Source organism: Scyliorhinus torazame, chromosome 5 (assembly GCF_047496885.1).
Source record: "Scyliorhinus torazame isolate Kashiwa2021f chromosome 5, sScyTor2.1, whole genome shotgun sequence".
NCBI classification, from domain to species: domain Eukaryota; kingdom Metazoa; phylum Chordata; class Chondrichthyes; order Carcharhiniformes; family Scyliorhinidae; genus Scyliorhinus; species Scyliorhinus torazame.
In genome coordinates this window covers 52,518,689-52,535,150 of record NC_092711.1, presented here as the reverse complement: position 1 = coordinate 52,535,150, position 16,462 = coordinate 52,518,689, and positions in this window count along the sequence as shown.

Here is a 16,462-nt window from a genome sequence, read left to right as displayed (position 1 = left end):
CTCTCACACTCTCTCCCTCTCCCACACTGCCACCCACTCTCACACTGTCTCCCTCTCTCACAGTCTCTCCCTCTCCCACACTGTCACCCACTCTCACAGTCTCTCCCTCTCCCACACTGTTACCCACTCTCACACTCTCTCCCTCTCCCACACTGTCACCCACTCTCACACTGTCTCCCACTCTCACACTGTCTCCCTCTCCCACACTGCCTCCCACTCTCACACTCTCTCCCTCTCCCACACTGCCTCCCACTCTCACACTCTCTCCCTCTCCCACACTGTCACCCAGTCTCACACTCTCTCCCTCTCCCACACTGCCTCCCACTCTCACACTCTCTCCCTCTCCCACACTGCCTCCCACTCTCAGACTCTCTCCCTCTCCCACACTGCCTCCCACTCTCACACTCTCTCCCTCTCTCACACTGTCACCCACTCTCACACTCTCTCCCTCTCTCACACTCTCTCCCTCTCCCACACTGTCACCCACTCTCACACTCTCTCCTTCTCTCACACTCTCTCCCTCTCCCACACTGTCTCCCTCTCTCACACTCTGTCCCCCTCTCACACTCTCCCCCTCTCCCACACTACCTCCCATTCTCACACTCTCTCCCTCTCTCACACTCTCTCCCTCTCGCTCACTCTCTCTCACACTGCCTCCCACTCTCACACACTCTCCCTCTCTCACACTGTCTCCCTCTCTCACACTCTCTCACACTCTCTCCTCTCTCACACTCTCTCCCTCTCCCACACTGTCTCCCTCTCTCACACTCTCTCCCTCTCTCACACTCTCTCCCTCTCTCACACTCTCTCCCTCTCTCACACTTTCTCCCTCTCTGACACTCTCTCCCTCTATCACATTCTGTCCCCCTCTCACACTCCCTCCCTCTCTCACAGTGTCTCACTCTCTCACACTCTCTCCCTCTCTCACCCTCCCTCTCTCACACTTTCTCCCTCTCTCCCCCTCTTTCTCCATCTCCCCTTTCGCATTCTCTCTTTTGTACTCCCTCCCTCTCTAGCACTCTCCCCCTCTCTCACACTCTCCCCCTCACATTCTCTCCCTCTGCCACATTCTCTACCTCAGTCACCCTCCCTCTCTCCCACTGTCTCCCACTTTGTCTCCCTCTCAGACTCTCTCCCTCTCTCCCTATCTAACACAATCTACCTGTCTCACTCACTCTCCCTTCCTCACACTCTCTCCCTCTCTCACTCTCCATCTCTCACAATCCCTCCATCTCTCACACTCCCTCTCTCAAATTCCTGCCTCTCACATACTTTCTTCTTCATAGATACTCACTCCCACTCTCCCACTCTCTCTAGCAGATTTCCCTTGTCTCACACTTACCTCTCTCTCACATTCTGTCCCTCTCTCTCACTCTTCCCCTCCCTCTCTCTCTCTGCTCCATGCCTCCCTCCCTCCCTCTCCCACATCTCCGTCAGACACTTTCACACTCTGTCCCTCTCTCTCTCCATGCCTATATCTCTCTCCCTACATGCCTCCCTCCCTCTCACAAAACTCCCTCAATGACACTTTCTCTCACACTCTTTATCTCTCTCACACTTTGTCCCTCTCTCACACTTTCTCTCACTCTCGATCCCTCTCTCACAATTTCTCTAACACTCTTTCCCTCTCTCACACTTTCTCTCACTCTCTATCCCTCTCTCACACTTTTTCTCACACTCTTTCCCTCTCTCACACTTTCTCTCAATCTCTTTCCCTCTCTCACACTTTTTCTCACTCTCTTTCCCTCTCTCACAATTTCTCTCACTCTCTTTCTCTCTCTCACAATTTCTCTCACAATCTTTCCCTCTCTCACACTTTCCCTCTCTCACACGTTTTCTCACTCTCATTCCCTCTCTCAGAATTTCTCTCACTCTCTTTCCCTCTCTCACAATTTCTCACACACTCTTTCTCTCTCTCACACGTTCTCTCATATTCTTTCCCTCTCTCACACTTTCCCTCACTCACATTTTTTCTCACTCTCTTTCCCTCTCTCACAATGTCTCTGACTCTATTTCCCTCTCTCACACTTGCTCTCATACTCTTTCCCTCTCTCACACTTTCCGTCTCTCACACTTTCTCTCACACTTTCCCTCTCTCACACTTTCTCTGACTCTCTTTCCCTCTCTCACACTTTCTCTCACACTCGTTCCCTCTCTCACACTTTCTCTCACACTCTTTCCCTCTTTCACACTTTCTCTGACTCTCTTTCCCTCTCTCACATTTTCTCTCACACTCTTTCCCTCTCTCACACGTTCTCTCACACTCTTTCCCTCTATCACACTTTCTCTCACTCTGTTTCCCTCTCTCACACTTTCCCTCACAATCTTTCCCTCTCCCGCTCCCTCAGTCACTCAGTCGCTCTCTCCTGTACTTATGTCTAATATCACCCAATCTGCCTCCCTCAGCCACTCACCCTCTCCACTATCTGCTTCCCTTTCTCTCAGACAATCCACCTCCTTCTCCCGTTTTATCCTTTATTTCTCCACCTTCTTTCTCTCCCAATATCTCTCCTCCCACCATCTTTCTCTCTCCCCCTGTCTTCTATCAGCACATCTCACACACCAGTTCTCTCTTCCTCCACATCTCACCCCGCCTCTCTCCCAGTTGAAGTGTGTGTATCAGATGGAGGCCGGTGTCAGTTAGAGACGGGGTACTAGTTTTCACTGCTGACTATGTACTAATGCTGCTCTCTGAGGTGATGAGTTTGTTGCTGCCGCAGCCTCTGAGTTTCTGAGGTTCCAATTATTCTAAATATTTTCTTAGTTTGAGGGGCTGAATCAGATTTAGATTTGGGATCACATACTTTGCACTTTAAATAGTTCCAGACTTTGGAGACATTGAAATGTTCTACTTATGCTCAAACAGAAACGACTGAAATAAAATAAAGGAATGGTCACAGTTACATAGACAGCTACACCCCAGAGTGCAGTGGACCCACCCAGAGAAACACACTGACTATTGGAACTGAATCACTGAATGGTCACAGTTACAGAGACAGCTACACCCCAGAGAGCAGTGGAACCACCCAGAGAAACACACTGACAATTGGAACTGAATCACTGAATGGTCACAGTTACAGAGGCAGCTACACCCCAGAGTGCAGTGGACCCACACAGAGAAACACACTGACAATTGGAACTGAATCACTGAATGGTCACAGTTACAGAGACAGCTACACCCCAGAGTGCAGTGGAACCACCCAGAGAAACACACTGACAATTGGAACTGAATCACTGAATGGTCACAGTTACAGAGACAGCTACACCCCAGAGTGCAGTGGAACCACCCAGAGAAACACACTGACAATTGGAACTGAATCACTGAATGGTCACAGTTACAGAGACAGCTACACCCCAGAGTGCAGTGGAACCACCCAGAGAAACACACTGACAATTGGAACTGAATCATTGAATGGTCACAGTCATAGAGACAGCTACGCCCCAGAGTGCAGTGGGCCCACACAGAGAAACACACTGACAATTGGAACTGAATCACTAAGTGGTCACAGTTACAGAGGCAGCTACACCCCAGAGTGCAGTGGACCCACCCAGAGAAACACACTGACAATTGGAACTGAATCACTGAATGGTCACAGTTACAGAGACAGCTACAACCCAGAGTGCAGTGGGACCACCCAGAGAAACACACTGACAATGGGAACTGAATCACTGAATGGTCACAGTTACAGAGACAGCTACACCCCAGAGTGCAGTGGACCCACCCAGAGAAACACACTGACAATTGGAACGGAATCACTAAATGGTCACCGTCACAGAGACAATTACACTCCAGAGTGCAGTGGAACCACACAGAGAAACACACTGACAATTGGAACTGAATCACTGAATGGTCACAGTTATAGAAGCAGCTACACCCCAGGGTGCAGTGGAACCACCCAGAGAAACACACTGACAATTGGAACGGAATCACTGAATGGTCACAGTTACAGAGACAGCTACACCCCAGAGCGCAGTGGAACCACCCAGAGAAAAACACTGACAATTGGAACTGAATCACTGAATGGTCACCGTCACAGAGACAACTACACCCCAGAGTGCAGTGGAACCACCCAGAGAAACACACTGAAAATTGGAACTGAATCACTGAATGGTCACAGTTACAGAGGCAGCTACAACCCAGAGTGCAGTGGAACCACCCAGAGAAACACACTGTCAATTGGAACTGTATCACTGAATGGTCACAGTTACAGAGGCAGCTACATCCCAGAGTGCAGTGGAACCACCCAGAGAAACACACTGAAAATTGTAACTGAATCACTGAATGGTTACAGTTACAGAGACAGCTACACCCCAGAGTGCAGTGGAACCACCCAGAGAAACACACTGAAAATTGTAACTGAATCACTGAATGGTCACAGTTACAGAGACAGCTACATCCCAGAGTACAGTGGAACCACCCAGAGAAACACACTGACAATTGGAACTGAATCTCTGAATGGTCACAGTTACAGAGACAGCTACAACCCAGGGTGCAGTGGAACCACCCAGAGAAACACACTGACAATTGGAACTGAATCACTGAATGGTTACAGTGGAGTGAGGGACATCTCTGAAACAATGTGAGATGTAGAGATGGGACTGATGGTTTCTGAGTGGACAGCATCCTTTCTGTTAATGTTAGTTGAACAATGTGATCAACACCGTCCTGTGTTTGCAAAGAGGTCACTCACTCAGAAAAATAATATTTTCTTTGACTGAACACAATATCGTAATCTGTTTGTTCACGTCTTGAAAAATAAGTTAAACGATGTCACAACCTCAATTTCCCTGAGGTGGTTCCACAGGGTATTAATTAAAAGCTTGGAGAATATATAACCTCAGAGTTTTAGACAGAGAGATTGCCAATCGCAGGAAGGGACACATCACTTCACACTGAAAATGCATCGTCCAATTGAGATGATTGAGAAAGTATTCTACCCAATCCTGGCTATTGTTGGTGTTCCTGGTAAGTGACTGTCACCATTGAAGTTGTGTTAATCTGTGTGTGAGCGGCTCTCTGATTTTAAACTGCGACTGAAAATATCTGATTCTGATCTCGTGCTCACTGTTACATCGACACCTGGTCAACGATATAATTGTCAAATGTATTCAAGCCTGTCAATGGGTTGAATCCTTTTCATCAACTCACAATAAACCTCTGTTTGTAACTCACTGGATCTCTGACCGGGGAAGTTATTATATTGAGTGGAATTTTGTATAATGTTAGATTGGATGTCAGTAAAGGCAATCTCTCTGAAGGGAGGTTTAGGAGGAGATAGAATTAAATCACACTGAGTGTGGGTATCTGTCAGTGTAGAATTGTACTGACTGTGGGTCATTATCCAGAGTGGAATATCTGACAGCGGTGAACAAGGATTACTGGAAGTGTCTGTCAGTGTAGAATTGTACTGACTGTGGGTCTCTCACCAGAGTGGAATATCTGACAGCGGTGAACAAGGATTACTGGAAGTATCTGTCAGTGTGGAATTGTACTGAGTGTGGGTCTCTCACCAGAGTGGAATATCTGACAGCAGTGAAGAAGGATTACTGGAAATGTCTGTCAGTGTAGAATTGTACTGAGTGTGGATCACTAACCAGAGTGGAATATCTGACAGCGGTGAACAAGGATTACTGGAAGTATTTGTCAGTGTGGAATTGTACTGAGTGTGGGTCTCTCACCAGAGTGGAATATCTGACAGCAGTGAAGAAGGATTACTGGAAATGTCTGTCAGTGTAGAATTGTACTGACTGTGGGTCTCTCACCAGAGTGGAATATCTGATTCAATTATCTATCTATTACTGGGACTATCTGTCCGTGTGGAATTGTATTGTGTGTGGGTCAGTAACTGGACTGAAATTAGTTGGTTCTGTTTTGAAATGATGTATTTTATTGGTGAGGGGTCGCTCCATTCTGTGCAGTTCTCTCTGTGTGTTTTAACTTTGGAATAGGTTGAAAACAGGAAGAGTTTGGCTGTGTTTTGAAGATGTTTGATATTTATTGTATGAAGTGCAATGTCTCTATCTCTGTTTTCTATTGATCTACTCTAACAGGAACAGATATCACCCACACTCTAATGTTTCATAAAACCCACAGCAATGCAGTATTCCACTAGGTTTTGTGATACTTTCTCATTCCTATTCATCCTGAAATGAACTCACAAGTTTGATCAATTTTTATGGGTGTTTTAAACTGTCTTTCTGCTTCACACGGTTTGTGAATCTATTCACCTGAAGCCAGAAACCCCTCCAGTCCATTCACACACTTGTTTTCCAAGGAGTGATTGGGGGACTTATTGTTCTGATCAAAATGCAGCAGCGGACACTGATCTGTCGGGACATTAATGTCCCATTGAAATACCCACTTTGCAAATTCATAATGATTGATGGTGTGTGCCTGTAATTAGTTGTATTCTGCCTCTGTATTCACTATCACTCCCAATTTGATTCTGTCTGTAAATTGTGTAATTATCATTCTGCTTCCCGATCCCATATTGTTGATGGGAATGGTGAAGGAGAGTGATCCCAGTGCTGATCCTTGTGGAACACCACTTCCCACCTTCCACCAATCAGCCTAAATCCCTTTAACTCCTCTCCCTGTTTCCTCTGTGTGTCGCCAGCATGTGTCCATCCTGCTGCTGTGTCCCCTAACTCCACTGGCTCTGAGATTACCCATCAGTCTGTTATGTCGGACCTTACTGACGGCCTTTAGAAAAATCAAATTGTTTAACATCCATCATACTACTCAGATCTATTATTTCTGGTAGTTATTGAAATAATTGGATGAAATGTGTCAGGAATAATGTTGACTTTGGAATATGTGCCGACTATTTAGTATACTCTGTGTTACTGGATTTCTTTTAACTCAGACTTCTAATTCAATGCTTCCAACTGTTGACATTGTGACTGGAAGATGTGATTATATTCTCTTCTAAATTCAAGAATAACAGAGACCTACTTCTGCTTTTCAATTCTTTGGTAATTATTCTGATGGTGATCAGTGAATAGATAATATTGTCTCTGCTGTTTCTGTCTATTTTATGAATATTTGTTGTGAAATCCATCCGCCTCCAGTAATCTCCCTCTACCTGGACCCCACCCTCTGGCCTCCTATCAGCTCTTGATCTTTTAATTGAGATCTGTCAGTGCGACATCGACCGTCTCAATTTCCCTGTGCCTCTCACCAACTCTATCCTGACTAACTCTAAACTTGCTCCAATCCTCTCTCTGATATCCAACCCTGGCCTGGTGATCTAAGCTGCTCACAAGGGTGGTGCCATTATTGTCTGGTGTCCTGACCTCTTCCTCACAGAGGATGACCGTCAGCTCTCAGACCCATCCTGGTACCTCCCCCTGGACCAGCAGCACACCACCAAACATCATGATATTGTTTCCAGGGCTTTCACTGACCTCGTTGACTCTGGATATCTTCTGTCCACAGTCTCAGACATCAGAGTCCCACAATCCCACACATCCTGCATCAACCTCCCGCTTCTACCTCCTTCCCAAAATCCACAAACAGGAAGTCCCAGTGCACCCATTATTTCGGCCTGTTCCAGCCCCTCCAAGATCATTTCTTCCGATCTTGATTCCATCCGCTTTACCCTGTTCAGCCCCTTCCCAAAGACAGTGATGTCACAGTGACACAGTGGTTTGCACTGCTGCCTCACAGCAGCAGGATCCCAAAATCAATTCCTACCTTGGGTGACTGTCTGTGTGGAGACTGTACTTTTTCTCCCTGTCTGTGTGGGTTTCCTCCGCGTCTCCGGTTACCTCCCATAGCCCAAATATGTGCAGGTTAGGTGGATTGGCCACGCTAAATTACTCCGTAGTGTCCAAAAAGATGTGTAGGTTAGATTCAGGGGTTAATGAGATAGGCGGGGGAGTGAGCTTGGTTGAGGTACTCTTTCAGAGGTTTGGTACAGACTTAATGGGCCGAATGGCCTCCTTCTGCACTGTGGGGATGTTATGGTTCCTGATTCCTCTGGTGTCGTATGTCATATAAACAAGGTCCATTTCCCTGGCCCTACCCGCCGAATCTTCACAATGGATGTCCAATCTCTCTGCACCTCCGTTCCCCAACACGAGGGTTGTGTACAGATCCTCATACCCTGCTTCCTGTAAAGACTGCATCTCATTCTCCCACTTTCTCCGCCTCCATCGCCTCTGTTCTGATGCTGGCGTCTTCGAAAGTAGCCCCCCTGGCATGTCTGTCTTTTCCTTAACCGGGCCGTCCCCACCACCTTCCTTTGTTAACAGGGCTCTCAATCGTGTTCAATTCACTTCTCACACCTCTGTCCTCACACATCCCCCTCCCTCCCGGAAACATGATAGGGTTCCCCTCCTCACTTTCCACACCATCAGCCTCCCCATTGAATGGGAAATCCTCCTCCATTTCTGCCAACTCCAGCATGATGTCACCACCAAACACATCTTCACCTCTCTCCAATCACCCCCCTCAATTTCTGCATTCCTCAGGTACCGCACCCTCCCCCTTGTCCACTTCCCCCTCACACACCACACCCCTTTCCCTTCCCCCAGCACCTTCCCCTGCAATCACAGATGGTGCAACAACTGTCCCTTTACCTCCTCCCGTCTCCCGGTTCTCAGCAGCAAACTCTCCTTTCTGGGGAAGCAGCGTTTCACTTCTGTGCCTTCAATTTGTTCTTCTGTATTCGCTGCTGCCAATACCGACTCCTCTACATTGGGGGGGGACTAAACGCAGACTGGGAGGCTGCTTTGAGGAACACCTTCACTCAGCCCACAGCATGGCCCCCGCCTTCCTGATGTGGCCATGTTAACTCAGCACCTTGCTCTCAGGCCCACATGTCTGTCCTTGGCCTGCTGCCAGAATGCAGTGAAGCCCAACGCAAGCTGGAGGAGCAACATCTCATCGTCCAATTAGGATGTTGCATCCCGCAGGACGTAACTTTAATTTCAACAACTTTATTCTGGGGACTTTCTCCTCCATCTTAACGCTCTTGTTTTGGAATGTTCCTACTTTTTTGTTGAATGCAATGAGTCCGAATATGGAGAGAGTCTATTCCGGCCAAGTGAACCCTGGGGAATGTCCAATGCCGGAGCGGGAATATTCCTGAGAAAAGCTTGGCAGGGATTGTTTTCAAACAGGGAGAGGATGGATTCCTGGGAACAGTGATGTTGGGATGTTCCAGACATGGCAATGGGGGATTCCCGGGAGCGGGTGCTGTACGAATGACTAAACCTGGGAGGGATGATCCCTCGGGATGTTCTGGAGACTGGACAGACTCTATTCTGGACAGGCTGGGCTGCACGGTAGCACACTGGTTGGCACAGTTGATTCACAGCTCCAGGGTCCCAGGTTCGATTCCCGGCTTGGGTCACTGTCTGTGTGGAGTCTGCACTTTCTCACCCGTGTCTGCGTGGGTTCCCTCCGGGTGCTCCAGTTTCCTCTCACAGTCCAAAGATGTGCGGGCTAGGTGGATTGGCCAATATAAATTGTGTTTAGTTTCCAAACGATTTTGATGGGGTCACTGGGTTATGGGGATGGGGTGGGCTGAACTGGTTTTCTCTTTCCAAGGGCCGGTGCAGAGTCGATGGGCCGAATGGCCTCCTTTTGCACTGTGCATTCTGTATTTCTATTCCTCCCATGGTTATGAAGTGGGAAGGTCCTGCGTTTGTTTTATTTTTCCCATTGATCGTGGAGTATTCAAATAAACCAGGAGTGGGGTCCAACCCCATCAGAAATCCAGTCCAGGGAACGGTCCAATCCGGGGTGTGGTCCAATAATTGAGCTGGGATGACAATCTCTGGTATGTTTCTTTCCGGTTTGGGAAACCTGGCCGGCCTGAGTGAATCCTGTAAATCAGACTAAATGAGAAATGTAACCTCTCCCAAAGGTCTCTGAATTATAAACATTTTCCTCCCACTGCCATCAAACTGACAGGGCTGCAATTCACACTTTCCCCCCATTCCCCACCTTTAACACTGGAGTTACATTTCCTACTCCCCTCTCTGCAATGTTAATCTCTGTGCCCACTCCTCTCCCCACACCCCACCCACCCACTGTCCATTATATTGATGCTGCAATTGTGTCCTGGTTCAGACAGGGAGATTCATTACCCAGTAATTTCCCGCGTCTCTCCTTTCTCTCTCTGACAGTTAATATACTGGGAATTGTGATTCTGTGTCGGGGGAAGTGTGGCCTCTCTACCTGCACCACTCGCTACCTGGTGGCCATGGCAACGGCGGATCTGCTGTTTATTATCACTCGTATCATACTGAACAGGATCAATGTTTATTATTTCCCCTGGAATTTCCTGGATCTCACCCCTGTGTGCCGTGTTAACTTTGTCCTGCAGGCTGCAGCCAGGGACTGTTATGTCTGGTTCACCCTCACTTTCTCCTTTGATCGATTTGTGGCCATTCGCTGCCAGAAACTGAAAAGTAAATATTGCACCGGTAAAACTGCGGCTGTGGTTCTGTCCACAAGCGGCCTCCTGCTCTGTGTGAAAAACATCCCCGGGTACTTTACATTCGAACCTGGGAGGATAATCGACAATGTCCAGTGGGGCTGCGTCACAAAGAGCAGCGTTCTCACTGACCCGGGATGGGGTGGGTATCGCTGGTTTGCTCAGGTTGTAACCACATTGATGCCGTTCTTCTCAATCCTGTTGACCAACGCTCTGACAGTCAGACACATTTTACTCAGCAGTCGGGTCCGGAAGGCACTGAGGGCCCAGAGTTAGGGAGACAATCGCAGCGACCCAGAGATGGAGAGCAGAAGGAAGTCAATGATTTTACTCTTCAGCATCTCCGGAACTTTCATCCTCCTCTGGACCGTGTCTGTTATTACATTTTTCTATATCGATGTGAGAGGATTATATTACATCACCGTTCCTCAATATACTTTACAACAAGTCGGATGGATGCTGCAGGATATAAATTGCTGCACAAACACATTTATTTATGTGGTGACTCAGTCCAGGTTCAGGGAGCAGATCAAGGTCGCGGTGAAATATCCGGTTACATCAATTATTAAATTAATGAGAAAATAAAACGGACTGAAAACCTCTCAGCCAATCAGGAGCTCCAGCCGCTGACTGACAGTCTCTCAGCCAATCACGAGCTCCAGCCGCTGACTGACAGCCTCTCAGCCAATCAGGAGCCCCAACCGCTGACTGTCAGCCTCTCAGCCAATCAGGAGATCCAGCCGCTGACTGACAGTCTCTCAGCCAATCAGGAGCTCCAGCCGCTGACTGACAGTCTCTCAGCCAATCAGGAGATCCAGCCGCTGACTGACAGCCTCTCAGCCAATCAGGAGCCCCAGCCGCTGACTGACAGCCTCTCAGCCAATCAGGAGCTCTAGCCGCTGACTGACAGTCTCTCAGCCAATCAGGAGCTCCAGCCGCTGACTGACAGTCTCTCAGCCAATCAGGAGCTCCAGCCGCCGACTGGCAGTCTCTCAGCCAATCAGGAGCTTCAGCCGCTAACTGACAGCCTCTCAGCCAATCAGGAGCTCCAGCCGCTGACTGACAGCCTCTCAGCCAATCAGGAGCTCCAGCCGCTAACTGACAGCCTCTCAGCCAATCAGGAGCTCCAGCCGCTGACTGACAGTCTCTCAGCCAATCAGGAGCTCCAGCCGCTGACTGACATTCTCTCAGCCAATCAGGAGCCCCAACCGCTGACTGACAGCCTCTCAGCCAAACAGGAGCTCCAGCCGCTGACTGACTGCCTCTCAGCCAATCAGGAGCCCCAACCGCTGACTGACAGGCTCTCAGCCAATCAGGAGCTCCAGCCGCTGACTGACAGCCTCTCAGCCAATCAGGAGCTCCAGCCGCTGACTAACAGCCTCTCAGCCAATCAGGAGCTCCAGCCGCTGACTGACAGCCTCTCAGCCAATCAGGAGCTCTATCCGCTGACTGACAGTCTCTCAGCCAATAAGGAGCTCCAGCCGCTGACTGACAGTCTCTCAGCCAATCAGGAGCTCCAGCCGCTGACTGACAGCCTCTCTGCCAATCAGGAGCTCCAGCCGCTACGAACAGCCACTCAGCCAATCAGGAGCTCCAGCCGCTGACTAAAACCATCTCAGCCAATCAGCAGCTCCAGCCGCTGACTTACAGTCTCTCAGCCAATCAGGAGCTCCAGCCGCTGACTGACAGTCTCTCAGCCAATCAGGAGCTCCAGCCGCCGACTGGCAGTCTCTCAGCCAATCAGGAGCTCCAACCGCTGACTGACAGTCTCTCAGCCAATCAGTATCTCCTGGCGCTGACTGACATCCTCTCAGCCAATCAGGAGCTGGTTCTGGGGCGTGGGGAACACTGACAGTGCTGGCTGTGTGGTGGGAGCACTGACAGTGCTGGCTGTGTGGGGGAGCACTGACAGTGCTGGCTGTGTGGGGGAGCACTGACAGTGCTGGCTGTGTGGTGGGAGCACTGACAGTGCTGGCTATGTGGTGGGAGCACTGACAGTGCTCGCTGTGTGGGGAGCACTGGCAGTGCTGGCTGTGTGGTGGGAGCACTGACAGTGCTGGCTGTGTGGTGGGAGCACTGACAGTGCTGGCTGTGTGGTGGGGAGCACTGACAGTGCTGGCTGTGTGGTGGGAGCACTGACACTGCTGGCTGTGTGGTGGGGAGCACTGACAGTGCTGGCTGTGTGGTGGGAGCACTGACAGTGCTGGCTGTGTGGTGGGGAGCACTGACAGTGCTGGCTGTGTGGTGGGAGCACTGACAGTGCTGTCTGTGTGGTGGGAGCACTGACAGTGCTGGCTGTGTGGGGGGAGCACTGACAGTGCTGGCTGTGTGGTGGGGAGCACTGACAGTGCTGGCTGCGTGAGGGGAGCACTGACAGTGCTGGCTGTGTGGGTGGAGCACTGACAGTGCTGGCTGTGTGAGGGAGCACTGACAGTGCTTGCTGTGTGGGGGGAGCACTGTCAGTGCTGGCTGTGTGGGGGAGCACTGACAGTGCTGGCTGTGTGGTGGGAGCACTGACAGTGCTGGCTGTGTGGTGGGAGCACTGACAGTGCTGGCTGTGTGGAGGAGCACTGACAGTGCTGGCTGTGTGTGGGGAGCATTGACAGTGCTGGCTGTGTGAGGTGGGAGCACTGACAGTGCTGGCTGTGTGGTGGGAGCACTGACAGTGCTGGCTGTATGGGGGGAGCACTGACAGTGCTGGCTGTGTGGGGGGGCGGGGGGCACTGACAGTGCTGGTTGTGTGGTGGGAGCACTGACACTGCTGGCTGTGTGGGGTGGGAGCACTGACAGTGCTGGCTGTGTGGGGTGGGAGCACTGACAGTGCTGGCTGTGTGGTGGGAGCACTGACAGTGCTGGCTGTATGGGGGGAGCACTGACAGTGCTGGCTGTGTGGGGGGGCACTGACAGTGCTGGTTGTGTGGTGGGAGCACTGACATTGCTGGCTGTGTGGTGGGAGCACTGACAGTGCTGGCTGTGTGGGGTGAGCACTGACAGTGCTGGTTGTGTAGTGGGAGCACTGACAGTGCTCGTGTGTGGTGGGAGCACTGACAGCGCTGGCTGTGTGGTGGGAGCACTGGCAGTGCTGGCTGTGTGGGGGGAGCACTGACAGTGCTGGCTGTGTGGGGGAGCGCTGACAGTGCTGCTGTGTGGTGGGAGCACTGGCAGTGCTGGCTGTGTGGGGGGAGCACTGACAGTGCTGGCTGTGTGGGGGAGCGCTGACAGTGCTGGGTGTGTGGGGGGAGCACTGACAGTGCTGGCTGTGTGGTGGGAGAACTGACAGTGCAGGCTGCGTGGGGGGAGCACTGACAGTGCAGGCTGTGTGGGGGAGCACTGACAGTGCTGGCTGTGTAGGGGGAGCACTGACAGTGCTGGCTGTGTGGTGGAGCACTGACAGTGTTGGCTGTGCGGGGGAGCACTGACAGTGCTGGTTGTGTGGTGGGAGCACTGACAGTGCTGGCTGTGTGGGGTTAGCACTGACAGTGCTGGCTGTGTGGGGGGAGCACTGACAGTGCTGGCTGTGTGGGGGGAGCACTGACAGTGCTGGCTGTATGGGGGAGCACTGACAGTGCTGGCTGTGTGGGGGGGCACTGACAGTGCTGGTTGTGTGGTGGGAGCACTGACATTGCTGGCTGTGTGGTGGGAGCACTGACAGTGCTGGCTGTGTGGGGTGAGCACTGACAGTGCTGGTTGTGTAGTGGGAGCACTGACAGTGCTCGTGTGTGGTGGGAGCACTGACAGCGCTGACTGTGTGGTGGGAGCACTGGCAGTGCTGGCTGTGTGGGGGGAGCACTGACAGTGCTGGCTGTGTGGGGGAGCGCTGACAGTGCTGCTGTGTGGTGGGAGCACTGGCAGTGCTGGCTGTGTGGGGGGAGCACTGACAGTGCTGGCTGTGTGGGGGAGCGCTGACAGTGCTGGGTGTGTGGGGGGAGCACTGACAGTGCTGGCTGTGTGGTGGGAGAACTGACAGTGCAGGCTGCGTGGGGGGAGCACTGACAGTGCAGGCTGTGTGGGGGAGCACTGACAGTGCTGGCTGTGTAGGGGGAGCACTGACAGTGCTGGCTGTGTGGTGGAGCACTGACAGTGCTGGCTGTGCGGGGGAGCACTGACAGTGCTGGTTGTGTGGTGGGAGCACTGACAGTGCTGGCTGTGTGGGGTTAGCACTGACAGTGCTGGCTGTGTGGGGGGAGCACTGACAGTGCTGGCTGTGTGGGGGCGCACTGACAGTGCTAGCTGTGTGGGGTGAGCACTGACAGTGCTGGCTGTGTGGTGGGAGCACTGACAGTGCTGGCTGTGTCGGGGGAGCACTGACAGTGCTGGCTGTTGGGGGAGCACTGACAGTGCTGGCTGTGTGCGGGGAGCGCTGACAGTGCTGGCTGTGCGGGGAGCACTCACAGTGCTGACTGTGTGGGGTGAGCACTGACAGTGCTGGCTGTGGGGTGGGAGCACTGGCAGTGCTGGCTGTGTGGTGGGAGCACTGACAGTGCTGGCTGTGTGGTGGGAGCACTGACATTGCTGGCTGTGTGTGCGGAGCACTGACAGTGCTGGCTGTGAGGGTGGAGCACTGGCAGTGCTTGCTGTGTGATGGGAGCACTGGCAGTGCTGGCTGTGTGGTGGGAGCACTGGCAGTGCTGGCTGTGTGGGGGAGCACTGACAGTGCTGGCTGTGTGTTGGGAGCACTGACAGTGCTGGCTGTGTGGGGTGAGCACTGACAGTGCTGGCTGTGTGGGGGGAGCACTGACAGTGCTGGCTGTGTGGGGGGATCACTGGAAGGGCTGGCTGTGTGGGGGAGCACTGACAGTGCTGGCTGTGTGGGGGGAGCACTAACAGTGCTGGCTGTGTGGTGGGAGCACTGAAAGTGCTGGCTGTGTGGTGGGAGCACGGGCAGTGCTGGCTGTGTGGTGGGAGCACTGGCAGTGCTGGCTGTGTGGGGGGAGCACTGACAGTGCTGGCTCTGTGGGGAGCACTGACAGTGCTGGCTCTGCGGTGGGAGCACATTTATTTATGTGGTGACTCAGTCCAGGTTCAGGGAGCAGATCAAGATCGCGGTGAAATATCCGGTTGCTTCAATTATTAAATTAATGAGAAAATAAAACTGACTGAAAGCCCCTCAGCCAATCAGGAGTTCCAACCGCTGACTGACAGTCTCTCAGCCAATCAGGAGCTCCAGCCGCTGACTGACAGTCTCTCAGCCAATCAGGGGCTCCAGCCGCCGACTGGCAGTTTCTCAGCCAATCAGGAGCTCCAACCGCTGACTGACAGTCTCTTAGCCTATCAGTATCTCCTGGCGCTGACAGACAGCCTCTCAGCCAATCAGGAGCTGGGTCTGGGGCGTGGGGAACACTGACAGTGCTGGCTGTGTGGTGGGAGCACTGACAGTGCTGGCTGTGTGGGGGAGCACTGACAGTGCTGGCTGTGTGGGGGAGCGCTGACAGTGCTGGCTGTGTGGGGGAGCGCTGACAGTGCTGGCTGTGTGGTGGGAGCACTGAGAGTGCTGGCTGTGTGGTGGGAGCACTGACAGTGGTGGCTGTGTGGGGGAGCACTCACAGTGCTGGCTGAGTGGGGAGCACTGACAGTGCTGGCTGTGTGGTGGGAACACTGACAGTGCTGGCTCTGTGGGGGAGCACTGACAGTGCTGGCTGTGTGGGGGAGCACTGACAGTGCTGGCTGTGTGGGGAGCACTGACAGTGCTTGCTCTGTGGGGGAGCACTGACAGAGCTGGCTGTGTGGGGGAGCACTGACTGTGCTGGCTGTGTGGTGGGAGAACTGACAGTGCAGGCTGTGTGGGGGAGCACTGACAGTGCTAGTTGTGTGGTGGGAGCACTGACAGTGCTGGCTGTGTGGGGGAGCACTGACAGTGCTGGCTGTGTGGGGGAGCACTGACAGTGCTGGCTGTGTGGGGGAGCACTGACAGTGCTGGCTGTGTGGTGGGAGCACTGACAGTGCTGGCTGTGTGGGGGAGCACTGACAGTGCTTGCTGTGGGGGGAGCACTGACAGTGCTGGCTGTGTGCGGGGA